We start from the raw sequence: 20,371 nt of genomic DNA on the forward strand, positions 1-20,371 counted from the left end.
AGCCCAATATGCCTCATTAATTTAAATGTGTTTTTTGGTAGATTAAAGCAACAATACATAACAAGAATAATATACTATGATCAAGTAGAGTTCATCCCAGGAACAGAACTGTGGTTAACTTGCTTCTGTTCCTCCAGATACATGTCTACAGGTGGCACTCCTTATGAGCATAGCCTAACAGTGAATTAGGTAGCAAATTAGAAACAGAGTTAGCAGAGGCCACACTCATGTCACAGAGTAGAGTCAGAAATGTAAAGCTGAAAGATTTACATAAACATTATACCACTGCTTACTAAGGCATAGTTAACACAAAAGAAACAACAGCAAGTACTTTAAATAATCTGCCTTTCTTAATTAACAAACAGGAAAAAAACATAATAAATAGGAAAAAAAAAACTATTACATCAGCAATATCACAATAAAAATTCAACCACTGACACCAAAAGCTTTATTAAGGCATTTGTACTTTTTACATATAGTAATGAAGAGCCATTCACATATTTCAATTAGTTATATAATAAGTTAAAATTTTTCCTTTATAGCCGTAATTTTCCAAAGTAGCATTCAGATAACTAAGAGGTGTGCAAACAATCCACTGCAGTCCAGGAAAAAATGCATTAATGTTTCTGTTATATTCATTGTATCTCACAATTCATTTGCTTCAAAGTTTGTGCATTTATAACTTACCTTTCCCAAATTTCCTTAATATATGAAGTTATATTATAAATGAAGATACATCTTTCAGGGGTACTACAAAAATATTTCATGGAGAGCAGTGTAGAGTCAAAATTAGTTCCTGGACACTGGCCTTGCAAAATCTGAGATCACAGAGCCCCACTACTGGGGTGTCATCCAAGGACATAGAAACAAGAGAGGAAATGGAATAACTAGTGACTAAGCCTCTTTAGTCTGTTCTTAGCAGTGGCTGCCAGCCTGCCCTCAAAACAGGAATAATCAGCCTTTATATTTGCAATCATTTATTTAATTTCTCTCACCCCCCCAACACCCTCCCATATACACACACTCATAGTGATGAGAAACACCCAAATTATCTTATTTTGATGCAAGTATCACACATTTTCTGCCTGTAAACATCCAAGTTTAATGTTTTTCTCCCAGGGTAAGATAACATAGTTCAGGTATCTTAGAAACCAAAAGTACATTATGTTTCTATGGTTAACATCAGTTCACTATGGCAACTGGATAAGGCAAATTCATCCTCAGAGGCAAAATTTTAATCTCTACCTCAGACATTTGAGTCTCCCAATCCAATAAGTAAATGAATAAATATTAGAGGAAACACCAGAAACTTATTGCAGGGATATGCATTGAAGGGAAAATGTTTCTAAACAATTGTTTAGGGAATCCGTTTAAATAGAAAAGCTGACAAATTTGGCTTTCCTGTCAGGCACACACCTGTGTTCCAGCCCCAACTCATCATACTTCCACAAGATGTTTATAATATATGCTGGGTCTAAAGGGAGTCTCAGAAGTCACCCAATCCAAATTCCTCTCTCATTTTCACATGGCACCCAGTGATGCAAATTCTCAACAAGAGGGAAAATCCAGGCATATCTGAGACATTTTCATATCCCTACAGTAAGTGCCTCAGGTGTGACTCACATGGCAGAAGGGATCAGAACACTTCTGTCTACCTGCAACTAGAACCCTCACTCATAAACACACAGACAAGGGATACTTAGAACTCCAAATACCAGAACCTGGTTTACAGATGTACCTGTCAGCACCTGCCTTTGCCAAAGATCTCTGCCTCTGTGAAATATGTAGTACATCTCAGTCATCATAGAAATTAGATTGTCATATAAGTCATAAGATTAACTTCTCCATCCTCTGGCACCCTAAATTATCTTTAGAACCAGAGCCTGTCACTAAAAATATCCATATGCTTAAGGGTACCTGGGTGCCTCAGCTGGTAAAGCAGCCAACTCTTGATTTTGGCTCAGGTCATGATCTCTGGGTCCTGGGATTGAGCTCCATATCAGGCTCTGGGCTCAGTGGGGAGTCTGCTTAAGGATTTTCTCTCTCTCTCTCTCTCTCTCCCCCTCTACCCCTAACAATGCCCATACTCTCTCTTTCTCTAAAATAAATAAATTTTTAAAATATCTACATCCTTAAAGAACAGAAATATTTACAGGTTTTGTCATTATATTAAATTATGTCATGACAAAAAATTGACAAAATCAAAGCAGCCACAATAGGAAGAATAAAAGGGTATCTGAGTGGTTCAGTCAGTTAAGCATCCAACATGATTTGCCCCAGGTCATGATCTCAGGGTCGTGGGATTGAGCCCCTCTTTGGGCTCCATCCTTAGAAAGAAGTCTGCTTGAGATTCTCTCCTTCTGCCCCTACCCCTGCTTGTGCACACTCCCTCTCTCAAATAAATGAATAAATTTTTTTAAAGGAGAGATAACAATAAACAACGATATGTTCAGAAATTAAATTCTGTGTATCTATTATAAAGATGAGGGCAGGGGGACCTGGGTGACTCAGTTGGTTAGGCTTCTGCCTTTAGCTCAGGTCATGATCTCAGAGTCCTGAGATCAAGGCCCACATCAGGTTCTCTGATCAGCAGGAAGTCTGCTTCTCACTCTCCCTCTATGCTCTCCCTCTCTGTCTTGCAAATAAATAAATGAAAACTTTAAAAAAAAAGAAATGAGGGCAATTTAAATGTACTAACACAGAAAAATAGTAAAATAAGGTCAAGTTACAGCTACTGTTGAAACAGTATGAAGGTTCCTCAAAAAGTCAAGCACAGAAATAACATATGATCCAGTAATTCCACTACTGGGTAGTTACCCCCAAGAAGATGAAAACACTAATTTGAAAAGATATATGAACACTTATGTTGATTACAGCATTATTTGCAATAGCCAAAATATGGAGGTAAGTTAAGTGTCTATCAATAGACAAATAGACAAGGAAGATTGGTGCAATATGAATGGAATAGTATGGACTGGAGTGGAATGTTACACAGCAATAAAAAGGGATGAGATCAGGACATTGGCAACAACCTGGATGGACCTGGAAGGTATACACTAAGTGCAATAAGTCAGATTGAGAAACAAATATGATACGATTTCACTCATATGTGGAATCTAAAAAAATAAGTGAATAGGGATGCCTGGGTGGCTTAGTTGGTTAGGTGTCTATTTTCAGCTCAGTTCATGACCCCGGGGTCCTGGGATGGAGTTCTGTGTTGGGCTCCCTGCTCTGTGGGGAGTCTGCTTCTCCCTCTGCCTCTGCCTGCTGCTTCCTCTCCTTGTGCTCTATCTCTGTCTCTGTCAAATAAATAAGTAAAGTCTTTTAAAAAAATAAAAATCAAGTGAATAAGCAAACAAAAAACAGAAGCAGACCTATAAATACCAAGAACAAACTGAAGGTTGCCAAAGAGGAGGGGAGAGCAAAATGCGTGAAAGGGAGTGCAAGGTACAGGCTTCCAGTTATGGAATGAATAAGTCATGGGAATAAAAGATACAGCATAGGGAATGTGGTCAATAGTATTGTGATAGCATTGTATGGTTACAGATGGTAGCAACACTTGAGGTGAGCACAATGTAACATATAGAGAAGTTGAATTACTATGTTGTACACCTGAACTAGTGTAACATCATGTGTCAACTAAAATAGAAATTTTTTAAAAAATCAAGTTATAGTCGGGGCACCTGGGTGGCTCAGTTGGTTAAACATCTGCCTTTGGCTTAGGTCATGATCCTAGAATCCTAGGATCAAGCCCTGTGTGGGGCTCCCTGCTCAGTGGGGAGTCTACTTCTCCCTCTCCCTCTGCCCCTCCCCCACCATGTACATGCTCTCTCTTTCTCTCAAATAAATAAATAAAATCTTTGAAAAGAATTTTAAAATCAAGTTACAGGAATAAGTAAAAAAAAGTGTGTGAAGCATTATAAAATACATATTAAAAATAATGCTCTATGTTTCTTCTTAAAACATAATTATTGGTAAATGCACAGATAAAAGGATTTGAAGGGTATACATTAAACTGTTGAAATAGCTGCATATAAAGGCAGGATTGTAGCACTATTGGAGGTTTAGTGAAATGAAACTTTAAAATTCCCTTAATTTTAAATATTTCACAAGGAAAACCAATTGATGTTTTACAAATGCTACTATATATTACAGGCATACCTCATTTTATTGCATTTGGCTCTATTGCACTTTACAGATACTACATTTTATACAAATCAAAGGTTGATGGCAACCTTGCTTCAAGCAGTTCTATCAGTGCCATGTTTCCAATAGCATTTTCTCACTTCAAGTCTGTCACATTTTGGTAATTTTCACAAAATGTCAAACTTATTCATTATTATTATATTTGTTATGTGGTCTGTGATGTGTGAGTATTACTCACTGAAAGCTCAGATGATTAGCATTTTTCAGCAATAAAGTATTGTTTAATTGAGGCATGTACATTTTTTAGACATAATGCTAATGCATACAATAGAGTATATTATAGAGTATAGTATAAACATAATTTTTATAAGCCCTGAGAAAACAAAAAATTCATTTGACTTGGTTTATTATAATACCTGTTTTATTGCAGTGGTCTGGAACTGTACTTCCAATATCTCCAAGGTATGCCTATGTTTTTTTTTTCTTTTTTATAAACAAGGGAAATTTATTTCTCACAGTTCTGGAGGCTGGGAAGCCCAAGATCATGGTACTAGCAGCTTCAGTGTCTGATGTGAGCCTCCTGCCTCATTGACAGCCATTTTCTCATGGTAACTTCATGTGTTAGAAGGGGTATGCCTGCACTTTTAAAAGCACTATACAAAGACAGGAAAAAAGTCTGTTATATGTGAAAGAGAGAACTAGACAAATGTAGCAATTTTAATATCAGATAAAATAAAATTCAAGGAGAATGGATTTGAATGACTTACAAGACTATTTTAAAATATTTTAAAAAGTACTCATAACAAATTTTGTGCATCTCAAAAAAATTTTAATTTATACAGAGGATCTGCTAGAACTACAACAAATTAAAAACCCATACATATAGTAGGAAACTAAAACACCACTTTTTAAAAATGAATTGATTTGGGAACCTAAGTGGTTCAGATGGCTGGGCGTCTGCCTTTGGCTCAGGTCATGCTCCCAGAGCCCTGGGATTGAACCCCTTCGTTGGACTCCCTTCTCAGTGGGGAGCCTACTTCTTCCTCCCCCTCTGGCTCTCCCCCCGATTGTGCTCTCTTGCTCTCTCTCTCTCTCTCTCTGTCTCCAAGGAATAAATAAAAAATATTTTTAAAAAGGATTGATTGGGGCACCTGGGTGGCTCAGTGGGTTAAAGCTTCGGCCTTTGGCTCAGGTCATGATCCCAGGGTCCTGAGATTGAGCCCCGCATCAGGCTCTCTGCTCAGCGGGGAGCTTGCTTCCCCCCTCTCTCTGCCTGCCTCTCTGCCTACTTGTGATCTCTGTCAAATAAATAAAACATTTTTTTCTTTTTTTTTTTCTCTGTTTTATTTTATTTTATTATATTTTTTTTAATTTTTTTTCCCTTTTTATTTATTTTTTCAGCGTAACAGTATTCATTCTTTTTGCACAACACCCAGTGCTCCATGCAAAACGTGCCCTCCCCATCACCCACCACCTGTTCCCCCAACCTCCCACCCCTGACCCTTCAAAACCCTCAGGTTGTTTTTCAGAGTCCATAGTCTCTTATGGTTCGCCTCCCCTCCCCAATGTCCATAGCCCGCTCCCTCTCTCCCAATAAAACATTTTTTAAAAAGAATTGATTAATATGTATATATTTTGGAGAACCAGGGAGTGGACCATTTCAAGTTGAATTGCGTCTCCCAAATAGATTTATTGAAGTCTTAACCCATGGTGCCTGCAAGTGTAACCTTACTTAAAAGCAGGGTCTTCGCAGATATAATCAATTTAAGATCAAGTCATTAAAGTGGGCCCTAATCGGGGCGCCTGGGTGGCTCAGTGGGTTAAGCCTCTGCCTTCAGCTCAGGTCATGATCTCAGGGTCCTGGGATCGAGCCCCACATCGGGCTCTCTGCACAGCAGGGAGCCTGCTTCCCCCTCTCTCTCTGCCTGCCTCTCTGCCTACTTGTGATCTCTCTCTCTGTGTTACATAAAGAAATAAAAAAAAAATCTTTAAAAAAAAAAGTGGGCCCTAATCCAATATGACTGGTGTTCTTATAAGAAGAGGAGAGGTGCCTAGGAGGTGTAGTTGGCTGTGCATCTGACTCTTGGTTTCAGTTCAGATCATGGTCTTGGAGTTGTGAGTTTGGGCCCTGTGTCAGGCTCTGAGCTCAGTGCAGCATCTACTTGAGATTCGTCCACCCTCTCTCTCTTTCCCCCTCCTCGTGCTCTCTCTCTCAAATAGTTAAATAAATCTAAAAAAAAGAAGAGGAGGGGATAGAGGACAGAGAGATACATTTAGGAAGAGTGCCAAGTGACAATAAAGGAAGAGACTGGAATTATGCTGCCACAAACCAAAGAATGTCTGGGGCTATCAGAAGTCAGAAAAGGCAAGAAAGGATATTCCCCTGGAGGCCTTAGAAGGAGCATAGCCCTTCTAACAGCTTGATTTAAAACTTAGAGCTTCTAGAGCTTAGAGACAATAAATTTCTGGTATTAAGTCACTCAGTTTGTAGTTTCTGGGTGGTTCTGGGAAACTAATACAATCCTCTCTATCAAACTGAGAAAGTTCCCTTCTATTTGAATTTTTCTGAGAGTTTTATTTCTTATTATGGATAAGTGTTGAATTTCTTTTGTTTTTTTTCTGCATGGATTGATAGGGTCATATAATTTTCACTTTTTAGCCTGTGAGTATGATGGATTAAAATGACAGATTTTTAAATATTGAACCAAACTTGCATCTCTGGAATAAATCCCATTGTGTATAATTATTTTTCTACACTGCTGAATTACGTATGCTAACATTTTATAAGGAATTTTTGTCAGTGTTCCTTATGGATATTGATACAGTTTTCTTTTTTGTATGCTGTCTTTGGCTTTTCTGTACGTATAATATTAGCTGCATAAAATAAATTGGGAAGTGTTCCCTCCACTTTCTTTTTTGGAAGAGATGGTATATAATTGGTATTAATTCTTCTTTAAACATTTAGCAGAATTCTCCAATGAAGTCATCTTGGCTTGGAAATTTCTTATTTGGGAGGTTTTTAGAATAGACTTTATTTTTTGTGATGAGCACCAGGTGTTATATGGAAGTGCTGAATCACTATATTGTACACATGAAACTAATATTACACTGTCTGTTAACTACATGGAATTGAAACAAAGACTTCATTTTTTCTTTCTCCTAATTTTTATTTCAATTCCACGTAGTTAACGGTCAGTGTAATATTAGTTTCAGATGTAGAATTTGGTGATTTGTCACTTCCACACCACACCCAGTGCTCATCACAAGTGCCCTTCTTAATCCCCATCACCTATTTAGCCTAACCTCCTACCCACCTTCCCTCCAGCAGCCCTCAGTTGGTTCTCTATAGTTAAGAGTCTGTTTCTTCGTTTGCCTCTCTTTTTTCCCCCCTTACATTCATCTGTTTTGTTTCTTAAATTCCACATATGAGTTAAATCACATGGTATTTGTCTTTCTCTGACTGACTTAGTTCACATAGTGTAATACTTTGTAGCTACATCCATGTTGTTGCAAATGGGAAGATCTCATTCTTTTTTATGGCTGAGTAATATTCCAGAGGCCAGAGGGTGTGTGTGTGGGGTGTGTGTGTGTGTGTGTGTGTGTGTACACATACTACAACTGCTTTCTCTGTTCATCAGTCTATGGATATGTGGGGTCTTTCCATAATTTGGCTACTGTTGATAATGTTACTATAATCATCTGGGTGCATGTTTCCCTTCAAATCAGTATTTTTGCATCCTTTGGATAAATACTTAGTAGTGCAGTTGCTGGGTCATAGGGTAGTTCTATTTTTAACTTTTTAAGGAACCTCCATACTGCTTTCCAGCGTGGCTGCTGCAGTTTGCATCCCACCAACAGTGTAAGTTGGTTTCCTGTTCTCCACATCCTCACCAGCGCCTGTTGTTTCCTGTGTTGTTAATTTTAGCCATTCTAGCTGGTGTGAGATGATAGAAAATTGCAGTTTTGATTTGAGTAATGTTGAACATCTTTTCATGTGTCTGCTACTCATCTGTATGTCTTCTTTGGAAAAATATCTAGTTGTGTCTTCTACCCATTTTTAACTGGATTATTTGTTTTTTGGGGTGTTGTATAATTTCTTTATAGATTTTGGCTACTAACACTTTATAAGAGATCATTTGCAAATATCTTCTTCCATTTCATAGGTTGCCTTTTAGTTTTGTTGATTGCTTCCTTCACTGTGCAAAAGCTTTTTATCTTTTTTTAACTCAATTAGCCAACATAGTACATCTTTAGTGTCAGATGTAGTGTTCAATAATTTACCAGTTGCATATAACACCTACTACTCATCACATCACATGCCCCCCTTAACTAGATGAAGTCCCAATAGTGTATTTTTCATTTTGTTTCCCTTGCCTCAGAAGACATATCTAGAAAGAAGTTGCCTGTGTTCTCCTTTAAGATATTAATGGTTTCAAGTCTCACATTTAGATTTTTAACCCATTTTGAATTTATTTTTGTGTATGGTAAGTGGTGCAGTTTCATTCTTTTGCATGTTGCTGTCCAGTTTTCCCAACACCATTTGTTGAAGAAATTGTCTTTTTTTTCCATTGGATATTCTTTCCTGCTTTGTCAAAGATTAATTGTGCATATAGTTGTGGGTCCATTTCTGGGTTTTCTATTCTGTTCCATTGATCCACGTGTCTGTTTTTCTGCCAGTACCATACCATCTTGATGACTACAGCTTTGTAATATAGCTTCAAGTCTGGAATCATGATGCCTCCAGCTTTGCTTTGCTTTTCCAGGATTGCCTTGGCTATTTAGGGTTTTTTGTGGTTACATACAAATTTTAGGATTGTTTGTTCTAGCTCTGTGAAAAATGCTGGTGGTAATTTGATAGGGACTGCATTAAAACTGTAGATTGCTTTGTATAGTACAGACATTTTAACAATGTTTGTTCTTCCAATCCATGAGAATGGAATGTTTTTCCGTTTCTTTGTGTCCTCTTCAATTTCTTTCATAAGTGTTCTATAGTTTTCAGAATATAGATTTTTTACTTCTTTGGTTAGATTTATTCCTAGGTATCTTATGGTTTTTGGTGCAATTGTAAATGGGATCAATTCCTTGATTTCTCTTTCTGCTGCCTCATTATTGGTGTATAGAAATGTAACATATTTCTGTATGTTTATTTTGTATCCTGTGACTTTACTGAATTTGTGTATCAGTTCTAGCAAATTTTTGGTGGAGTCTTCCAGGTTTCCTATATAGAGTATCATGTCATCTGCAAATAGTGAATGCTTGACTTCTTTCTTGCCAATTTGGATGCTCTTTACTTCTTTTTGTTGTCTGATTGCTGAGACAGAGACTTCTAGTATTATAATAACTAATAATGGTGAGAGTGGACATCTCCATCTTGTTCCTGACTGTAGAAGAAAAGCTTTCAGTTTTTCCCCACTGAGAATGATATCACCTCTGGGTTTTTCATATATGGCCTTTATGATGTTGAAGTAATTGTTGAGGGTTTTTTATTATCATGAATGGATATTGTACTTTGTTAAATGCTTTTTCTGCTTCTATTGAAAGGATCATGTGGTTCTTATCCTTTTTTTTATTAAGGTGGTATATCACATTGATTGAGTTGCAAATATTGAACCACCCTCGTAGCCCAGGGATAAATCCCACTTGATCATGCTGAATGATTCTTTTAATGTACTGTTGGATTCAATTTGCCAGTATTTTGTTGAGAATATTTACATCCATGTTCATCAGGGATATTGGCCTATAGTTCTCTTTTTTAGTGGAGTCTTTGGTTTTAGAATCAAGGTAATGCTGGCCTCATGGAATTAATTTGAAAGTATTCCTTCCATTTTGACTTTTTTTGAATAGTTTGAGAAAAATATGTATTAACTCTTCTTTAAATGTTTGGTAGAGGGTGCTTGGGTGGCTCAGTCAGTTAAGCATCTGCCTTCTAGGTCATGATCCCAGGGTCCTGGGATTTAGTCCCACATTGGGCTTGGAGTCTGTTTCTCCCTCTGACCCTCTCCCCCATTCATGCGCACACGCTCTCTCTCTCTCTCTCTCTCTCTCTCAAAAATAAATAAATGAAATCTTTTTTTAAAATAAATATCTGGTAGAATTCACCTGTGAAGACATGTGGCCCTGGACTTTTGTTTGTTGGGAGTTTCTTGATTGCTGATTCAATTTCTTTCCTGGGTTTTGGTCTGTTCAAATTTTCTATTTCTTCCTGTTTCAGTTTTGGTAGCTTATTTCTAGGAATATATCCATTTCTTCCAGATTGTCCAATTTGTTGGCATATAATTTTTCATAATATTCTCTTATAATTGTTTGTATTTCTGTGGCATTGGTTGTTATTTCTCCTCTTTCATTTGTGACTTTATTTGTTTGGGTCCTTTGTGTGTGCTTTTTGATAAGTCTATTTTTTTTTCCAGAGAACCAGCTCCTGGTTTCATTGGTCTGTTCCACTGTTTTTAGTTACTATATAATTTATTTCTGCTCCAAACATTATTATTTCACTTATCCTGCTCCTTTAGGCTTCATTTGTTTTCTTTTTCTAGTTACCTAGGTGTAACAGTTAGGTCGTTTATTTAATTTTTTTCTTGCTTCTTGAAGTAGACCTGTATTGCTATATACTTCCCTCTTAGGAGTATTTTTGCTGCATACCAAAGGTTTTGACCATTATGTTTTCAAAAATATGGAATGCTTCACAAATTTGCATGTCATTCGTTCATAAGGGCCATGCAAATCTCTGTATTGTTCCAATTTTAGTATATGGACTGCCAAAACAAGCACTTAACAAAAAAATTTTTAAAAAGCAAAAAAGGAAAGTAGACTTTATTTAAGAATGGCTTTACATTTACACTAAAATTGAGAATATAGTGCAGAGTTCCCATATATCATTTCACATGGTTTTCCTATTATTGACAGTTTATGCTATTATGGTACATTCTTTGTAACTAATGAACCAATATTAATGCTCTATCTTTAACTAAAGTACATAGCTTATTCAAATTTCCTTGGTTTTTACCTGATGTATTTCTACTCCAGGACCCCATTCAGTATTCTACATTATGTTTATTGTTGTGTTTCCTTAGGTTTCTCTTGGCAGTGAAAATTCATCAGATTTCTCATATTGGTGGCGACCTTGGACTGCCAAAAAAAAAGCATGTTGGTCAAGTGTTTTGTTGAATACCCTTTGATTGAAATTTTTATAATTTTAAGACCATGATTAAACTAGGATTATGGTTTTTCTTTTTTTGAGGAATACAACCTAGGTAAGTTGCCATTTTCTTCATTTCGTATCAAATATAAATACTCTCAATATGATTTATCATTATTGATACTGACATTGATCACTTAGCTAAGGTAGAATTTGTCAAATTTCTTCACTGAAAAATTGTCCTTTGTCCCTAGCTGCCTTAATATACTGTATTTCAGTCAGCAGACTGTATTCCAGGTGTAGGGATTTGTGCTTTCCTTCTTTTAGTGCAAAGTATCTACACTTTGATTATCTACAGGTCATTTAGAATTTTTATGCAAGAAAAATTCTGTTCTCTTTTAGTTCATTGAGCATCTTTATGACAGTTGTTTTTAATTCTTTGGTAACTCATACATCTCCATTTCTTTAGTGTGATTTTCTGGAGATTTATTTTGTTCCTTCAACTTGGCCATACTTCCCTGTTTCTTTGTATGTCTTGTTATTTTTTGTTGGGACTTGAGCATTTGAAAAAATAGCCACTTCACCTAGTTTTTACAGTGTGGCTTTGTATAAGAATGACCTTCACCAATAAGTCTACCTTGATATTCTGGAGGCCTCTCAATCCTTCTCTGGGAGTGCATTTTTTCTGGATTTGCATGCATGATCTCATAGTTGAAGGGGTTTCCCTGTTTCTACTCAGAAACTTTCTCTGATGACTCTGTACTCCTAGAGTTTTGCTTCTATTGTAGCAAGCTGTAGCACATGAGCTCTACCTAGTGTCTATCCTAAGTACTGTAGATTATTTGGGGTTAGCCATGAAGTAATTATCTTTGTTCTCAGCAGCCCTCAACCTGGTGCCAATTCCTGTCAGTGTTTTGATTAATGTAAGAGAATCCCAGTCCCTAATGCAACCCACTGAAGTCAGAATGTTGGTTGTGCCTTCCACTCTTTTCTTTCCCTCCCTGGAAAGAAGCCACATTGTGCTGTACCAAAGGAGGCAGCTTTGGTGAGTAACTACCAGCAATTTTCTGACTTCAATGTGGTTCTTCTTAGACATATGCTGGCCTGTAGTTCTGGAGCTTTGTAACTGGTTTTCATGAATGCAATCAATCTGTGCAATGTTATGTTCATGTATCCATGGGGTAAGCAGGATCTGGGGCTTTCTGTTCTGCCATCTTGGTGACAATACTCCACTAACGTTCTTTTAATAGTGACTGGAGATAATGTATTGGGATTTTGCTGAATTTATAGATTATTTTGAAGAGAATGTATAACTTCATAAGTTTTTCCTCATGTCATCCATCAGATATTCATAGTTCATTTGTAATGCTTAAATGGCTATAATTATGACCTTGAAATTCGTGAAACTGCCCTCTCATTTCTTAAAAAAAATGGAAAAGTTTAGATTTCTCCCTTATATTCTAAATATAAATCTGTGAATAAATACAAGTAACTATTCCAGTTAACAAGTTTTTCACAATAAGGGCTAAATTTTGCTATTCTTTAATTAAAAATAAACCATTACAGAGAATTTCAGTTCTGCCAAAGTGAAGTTGCCCCACTTTTCCCAGGAACTACCCATGATAGAAAAAAATCTCTGGACATAACAAGACAAAAAAGCATAGGAAGACTCTGAAAGGAATTTAAAAAAAAAGTTGCCTCTAGACTTAAGGAACAGCACAGTAGTAAGTTCCCTTGGTTTCCTTGTTGCCTGTCATATATCCTGGACAGGGCATTTCATAACACTTGAAAATAAACCCACCAAAAGGCAAATTAAAACATTCCAAAAAAGCCTGTTCTCCTTAGTGAAAGGACTGAAGAGTGATGTAACAATAGAAAATTTTGGCAATATCTGTCCTATTCCAGCCAAACACCAATGGTAAAACAGTACTCCTCCCCCCATGGTTTCAGTAGATTAGAGTAAGTTATAATCTACTTAGGTCCTAAATAGGTCCCATCCTGCCCTTGCCCCACAGAAGTAGGCATCAGCATTCAAATTTCCCCACCTGCCTCTAGCAGTATCACAGGAGCACAGCAGAGATTTCTGATAGTATCCGAGGGCCATGGCAGGGAGGTAGTCTTCTATTCCCCATCTGGTAGAAGCTGGCAGTGCTCTGGTTCTCTAGCAATGGTAGTATTAGCAGGTTCCAGCAGCTATTTAATTCTCTACCCCACACAACATCAATGAGACTGAACAAGGTGATACAAGTTGGAGCCATTTGGCAAGCTACTTTACCCCCAGTAGGAAGCTGAGACTTCCCCTTCATCTAGCATCAGCAAGACTACATAAGGGAAGGTAACATGAGATGGACCTAGTCATTATTCTGCGCATCTCTGCCAATGTCAGTTTGGAAGTGTTCCTTCTTTTTTAGAAGCATTTAAGATTGGTGTTAGTTATCCTTTAACAGTTCAGGAGAATTCACCAATGAAGCTGTCTGATCCTGGGTTTTTCTTAGTTTTTGATTACTGAATCAGTCTCCTTACTCATTGTTGCTCCTTTCACATTTTCTATTTATTCATGATTCAGCCTTGATAGGTTGTATGTTCCTATGAATTTATCCATTTCTAATAGATTATCCAATTTGTTGGTATTTAATTGTTCATAATAACCTCTCATAATCCTTTTTATTTCTGTGGCATCAGTTATTATGTTCTCTTTTGCATTTCTGATCTTATCTGAGTCGTCTCTCTTTTTTTCTTAGTTACCAAACTAAGGGTTTGTCAATTTTGTTTATCTTTCCAAAAAATTAATTCAGGTTTTTTTTTAACTTTTTCTATTTTCTACTTCATTTAATTCTGCTCTGATCTTTATTATTTACTTTCTCCTGATGACTTTGGGCTTAGTTTGTTCTTATTTTTCTAATTCCTTGAGATGTGATGTTGGTTTGTTTATACAAGAGATTTTCCCTTTTTTAATGTAAGGAATCACTGTAAAATTCCCTCTTAGTAATGCTTTTGCTGCATACCTGAAATTTTGCTACAAGTGAAAAGGCAATTTAAGAATGTGAGATATTTACAAACTATATATCTGATAAAAGCTTAATATCCAAAATATATAGGGAAGTCCTACATTCAGTAGCAAAAACAAAACAAAACAAATATAGTAGTTCCCCTTACCTGCAGTTTCACCTTCAGTTACACGTAACCAACTGCTGTCCAGAAGCAGATGATCCTCAACAGTAGTAGTAATACTACATCATGGTAGTAGTCTAATATTATGTCACAAGACCTACATCACTCGACCTCATTTTTTCTTGTCACATGGGCATTTTATCATCTTACATCATTACAAGAAGATATTTTGAGAAAGGGAGAGTACATTACCATCACATTTATTACAGTTTATTGGTATAATTATTCTATTTTATTATTAGTTGCCATTAGTCTCTTACCATGCTCAATTTATAAATTAAACTTTATTGTAGGTATGTATATACAGGAAAAATGTAGTATATGTAGGGTTCAGTACTATCAGAAGTTCCAAATATCCCCTGGGATCTTGGAATGTATAAGGGAAGATACTGAAACTCAATTTAGAAATGGAAAAAGGACTTAAATAGACATCTCTTTAAAGAAGTCATTCAAATGATCAACAGGTATATGAAAAAAGTGCTCACCATCACTTATCATGAGGGAAATGTAAATCAAAACCACAATTAAATATCATCTTACTCCTGTTAGGATGACTATCTTTTAAAAAAGAGATACCAAGTGTTGGCAAGGATGTAAAGAAATGAAACCCTTGTACACTGTCAGTGGAAATGTAAAATGATGCCAATGCTATGTACAATAGTATGAAGGTTTCTCAAAAACCTAAAAATAGAACTATCATATGTCCAAAATTTTCACTTCTGTGTATTTATCTAAAGGAAATGAAATCAGGATTTTAAAGAGATATCTGCACTCACATGTTCATTAAAGCATTATTCACAATAGTCAAGAAATGGAAACAACATAAATGTCCATTGACAGAAGAATATATCAAAAAAATGTGGTATATACATACATAAAATGAAATTCTATCCATCCTTAAAAGAAAAAGAAGGAAATCCTGCCATTTGAGACAAAATAGGTGGACCTGGAAGACATTATGCTAGGTGAAATAACCAGTCATGGAAGGACAAATACTGCATGATCCCACTTATATGAAGTACCTAAAATCATCAATTCATAGAAACAGAGAGTGAAATGACTGTTTCCAGGGTCTGGGGGAAGGAGAAATGAATTGTTGCTATTCAACAAATATAAAGTTTTAGTTAGACAAGGTGAATAAGTTCTACAGATTTGCCGTACAACATTCTACTGACAGCAATACTGTATTGTGTACTTAGACGTTCATAAGAGGATAAATATCATGTGTTCTTACCACAATTAAAAAGAAGAATAATAATTATTTATTGTCAGTAATTTGTTTAAATAGAAACAGATTAAACCCTTAAATAAAAGGTTGGAATTAGCCAGTGGGTTTATAAAAAACATGATCCAATTATATTCAATTTAGAAGAAACACACTATAGATAGGTTTAAAGTAAAAGGGTAGAAAAAAATATCTCATGCAAATAGTAGCCAAAAGAGACCTGGGGTGGCTATACTAATAGCAGACAAAAAGAACTTTAAACAAGATGGGATTGGGAGGGAGACAAACCATAAATGACTCTTAATCTCACAAAACAAACTGGGGTTTGCTGGGGGGAGGTGGGATTGGGAGAGGGGGAGCGGGCTATGGACATTGGGGAGGCGAGGCGAACCATAAGAGACTATGGACTCTGAAAAACAACCTGAGGGTTTTGAAGGGTCAGGGGTGGGAGGTTGGGGCAACCTGAGGGTTTTGAAGGGTCAGGGGTGGGAGGTTGGGGGAACAGGTGGTGGGTAATGGGGAGGGCACGTTTTGCATGGAGCACTGGGTGTTGTGAAAAAGAATGAATACTGTTACGCTGAAAAAATAAATAAAATGGAAAAAAAAAGAACTTTAAAAGATATTAAAAACAGGAAGGGACATTATTTATTCATAAAAGTGTCAATCAGAATTATATGGCAATTAGAAACATATACCCACATAAAAACAAAGCCCCGGTATGTGCTATGGCGATTGCTGTGAAGTGTGTAAACCTGGTGATTCACAGAGCTGTACCCCTGGGGCTAGTAATACATTATATGCTTATAAAAAAATTTTAAAATTATTTTAAAAAAGAATTGCAATTTAAAATATAATAAAATGCTCCAAGTTTGAAAAAAAAAAGCCCCAAAATATAGGAAGCAAAAATTGACAGAATTAAGGGGAGAAATATTTAATCCTACAATAACAGAGGTTTCAATTTCCCACTTTCAAAAATGCAAAGAACAACTAGATAGAAGATCAAAAAGGAAATAGAGGCCTTGAAACACACACACACACATTAGATTTAATTGACAATGCAGAACACCCACCCAGCAGCAATATCAGAATACACATTCTTCTTGGTGTACGTGAAACATTCTCCAGTGTAGACCATATGTTAGACTACATAACAAATAATACATTTTCTTTTCTTCTGTTTTTATTTAAATTCAATTGGCCAAATATAGTACATCATTAGTTTTGATATAATGTTCAATGTTTCGTTGGTTGCATATAACACTCAGTGCACATCACAATTAATGTATTTTAAAAGTGAAATTATATTAAGTATTTTCTTCAACCACAATGAGGGAAAACTGGAATCAAAGAGCAAAGAAAACTGAAAATGTGCAAATACATACAAATTTAAAAATACTAAAAAATGTGTCAAAAGAAAAAGCACAATGGATATTAGAAAAAAAATTAAAATAAATGCATATGGCATGGAGCACTGGGTATGGTGCATAAACAATGAATCACAGAACGCTGAAAAAATAAAATTAACTTTTAAAAGATGAAATGAAAAAATAAAAATAAATGCATATGGAAACAAAACATACCAAAATTTATGAGGTATGGTGAAAGCAGTGCTCAACAGGAAATTTATGGCTATAAATGCCTATATTTAAAAACAAGAAATATCCCAAATTGATAACCTAACTTTACAGTTTAATGAGATAAAAAAAATAAATAAAGGGCAAGTAAATCCAAAGCTAGGAGAAAGAAGGAAATAATAAACATTAGAACAGAGAGAGATAAATGATAGATAATATAAAAACAATAAAGAGAATCAACAAAACCAATAATTGGTTCTTTGAAAAGATAAACCAAATTAATAAACCTTTGTCTATAATGACCAAGAAAAAAGAGAAGACAAGTCATTAAAACCAGAAAATGAAAGTGGGGACATGTTATGGGCTGAATTGTGCCACACCAAAATTCATGTGTTTTAGATCTAGCCCTATTACCTCAGAATGTGACTGTATTTTGAGATACAATCTTAAAGAGGTAATTAGTTTAAATGAAATCATTGAAGTAGGCCCTAATCCAATATAATTGGTGTTGTTATAAGAAGGGGAAATTAGAGCGCAGCTGCACATATTAAGACCATATGAAGACAAAAGGAGAATATGGCCATCTACAAGCCAAGAAGAGAGAACTCAGAATGAAGTTAATCTTGCCAACAACCTGATCTTGGATTTCTAGCCTCCAGAACAGTGAGAAAATATATTTCTGTTGTTTAACTGCCCCAGTCTGTGTTATGGCAGGCCTAGCAGACTGATAAAGTGCATTAAAACAAACGTTACAGGGCGCCTGGGTGGCTCAGTGGGTTAAGCCGCTGCCTTCGGCTCAGGTCATGATCTCAGGGTCCTGGGATCGAGTCCCGCATCGGGCTCTCTGCTCAGCAGGGAGCCTGCTTCCCTCTCTCTCTCTCTGCCTGCCTCTCTATCTACTTGTGATCTCTCTCTGTCAAATAAATAAATAAAATCTTTAAAAAAAAAAAAAAAAAAAAGTTACAAAAATAAATCATAATAGGAATAGTAGGAACAATTAAAGACCAACAAATTAGAAAAGCTAAAGGAATGGGTAAATGTCTAAAAACACAAAAATTACCAAAACTGCTTCCAGAAGAAATAGAAAATCTGAATACATCTATAACAAATAAAGAGATTGAATCCATAATCAAAGGCTTCCCAACAAAGAAAAACCCAGGATAATATGAGCTTCATTGGTTAAGATCTACCAAATATTTAAAGAAGAATGAATACATTCTCAGACTCCCCAAAATATCATAGAGGAAGGAATACAACCCAACATTCTATGAGGCCAGCATTACCCTATTACAAAAGCCAGATTCAAACATCACAATAAAAGAAAAATATAAACCAATATCCTTTATAAATATAGATGCAAAAATCCTCAACAATATACTAGCAAACAAAATCCAGCAGAATATTAAGAGTATTATACAAATGATCAAGTGGGATTTGTCCCAGGAATAAAATAGTAGTTCAACATAAGAAAATAAATCAATGTAATGTATCATGATAATAAAAGGAAGGGGAAAAAGCACAAGATCAATTCAATTAATGTAGAATAAGGATTTGACAAAGCCCAACACCATTTCATGATAAAAGCACTCAACAAACTAGGAATAGAAGCTAAGTACCTCCATGAAAAATGAAATTTATTTTTTAAAAACCCATGACTAATATTATACTCACTGATGAAAGAAAGAAATAATTCTAGTTATGATAGGAACAACACAAAAAATGACTACATTTGGGCCCCTGGGTGGCTTAGCTGGTTAAGCGACTGCCTTCCGCTCAGGTCATGATCCCAGAGTCCGGGGATCAAGTCCTGCATCAGGCTCCCAGCTCCATGGGGAGTCTGCTTCTCCCTCTGACCTTCTGCCCTCTTGCTTCTCCCTCTGACCTTCTGCCCTCTCGAGCTCTCTCTCTCAGTCTCTCTCTCTCTCTCAAATAAATAAAGAAAATCTTTTAAAAAAATGACTACATTCACCACTTCTATTCAGGACCGTGCAGGAAATTCTAGCCAGAGAAATTAGGCAATAAAAAGAAATAAGCAACCAACTGAAACAGAAGAATTAAATTATCTCTATCACATATCTCTATTTTATCTCAAATGATCTTATACACAGAAAATACCACAGAGTTAACAAAAAAAACTCTTGGAGCAATGAACACATAGCACAAACTTGCAAGATATGAGATCAATACACAATTATCAGCTGTATTTTTTACACACTAGCAAAGAGCTATCCAAAAACTAAATTGAGAAAACAATTCTCTCCAAAGAAGATATATGAATGGCAAAGAAGCACATGAAAAGATGCTCAATATCATTAGTCATTAAGGAAATGAGAGTCAAAACTGTAATGAGTTACCACTTTATAACCACTAGGATGGCTATAATCAGAAAATGGAAAATAATAAGTGTTGAAAAGAATATGAAGAATTTGGAATAATTGTACATTGCTGGTCAAAATGTAAAATGGTTTAGTATTTATGGAAAAAAAAATTTAGTGTTCCCCAAAAAGGTAAATGTAGAATTACCATGTAACATCAGCTCCACTCTTGAGTATACCTGAAAAGAATTTAAAACAGGTATTCAAACAAAACTTGTACATAAATGCTCACGACAGCACTATTCCCAATAGTCTAAAGGTAGCTATTAACAACCCAAATGTCCATCAGTGGATTAATGACCAAACAAAACGTAGTACAACCATATTGTGGAATGTTATTCAGCCATAAAAAATAATGAAGTACTGATACTTGCCACAACATAGATAAGCCTTAAAAAACATTATGCTAAGTGAAAGAAGTCACACACAAAATGCCACATATTGGATGATTCTATATGACACATCTGTAATAGGTAAATCTATAGAGACAGAAATCTGATCAGTAGTTGCCAGGAGTTGGAGGGAGAGGAAAACGTGCAGTGACTGCTAATATGTATGTAGTTTCCTTTTGTGGTGATGGAAATATATTGCAACTAGGTAGAGGTGATGGTTGCACAAATTGTGAATGTATGAAATGTCACTGAACTGTATACAATAAAATAAAATTAATTCTATGTTGTAAGAATTTTACCTCAGTAAAAACAAAAGAAAAGAAACCAATCAGGTAAGGAACGTTATTAAGAGG

At 35.9% G+C, this 20,371-nt stretch overlaps 1 non-coding gene across 1 annotated transcript; it reads right to left on the bottom strand.

Annotated features, from left to right (window-relative positions):
- Nucleotides 1-10,810: 10,810 nt before the first annotated feature.
- Nucleotides 10,811-10,914, bottom strand: LOC123935684. The gene has a single exon (XR_006816968.1). It is a non-coding gene; the product is annotated as a U6 spliceosomal RNA (small nuclear RNA).
- Between the last annotated feature and the right edge of the window lie 9,457 nt (nucleotides 10,915-20,371).

The sequence above is a fragment of the Meles meles genome, chromosome X (genome assembly GCF_922984935.1).
Source record: "Meles meles chromosome X, mMelMel3.1 paternal haplotype, whole genome shotgun sequence".
Classification (NCBI taxonomy): domain Eukaryota; kingdom Metazoa; phylum Chordata; class Mammalia; order Carnivora; family Mustelidae; genus Meles; species Meles meles.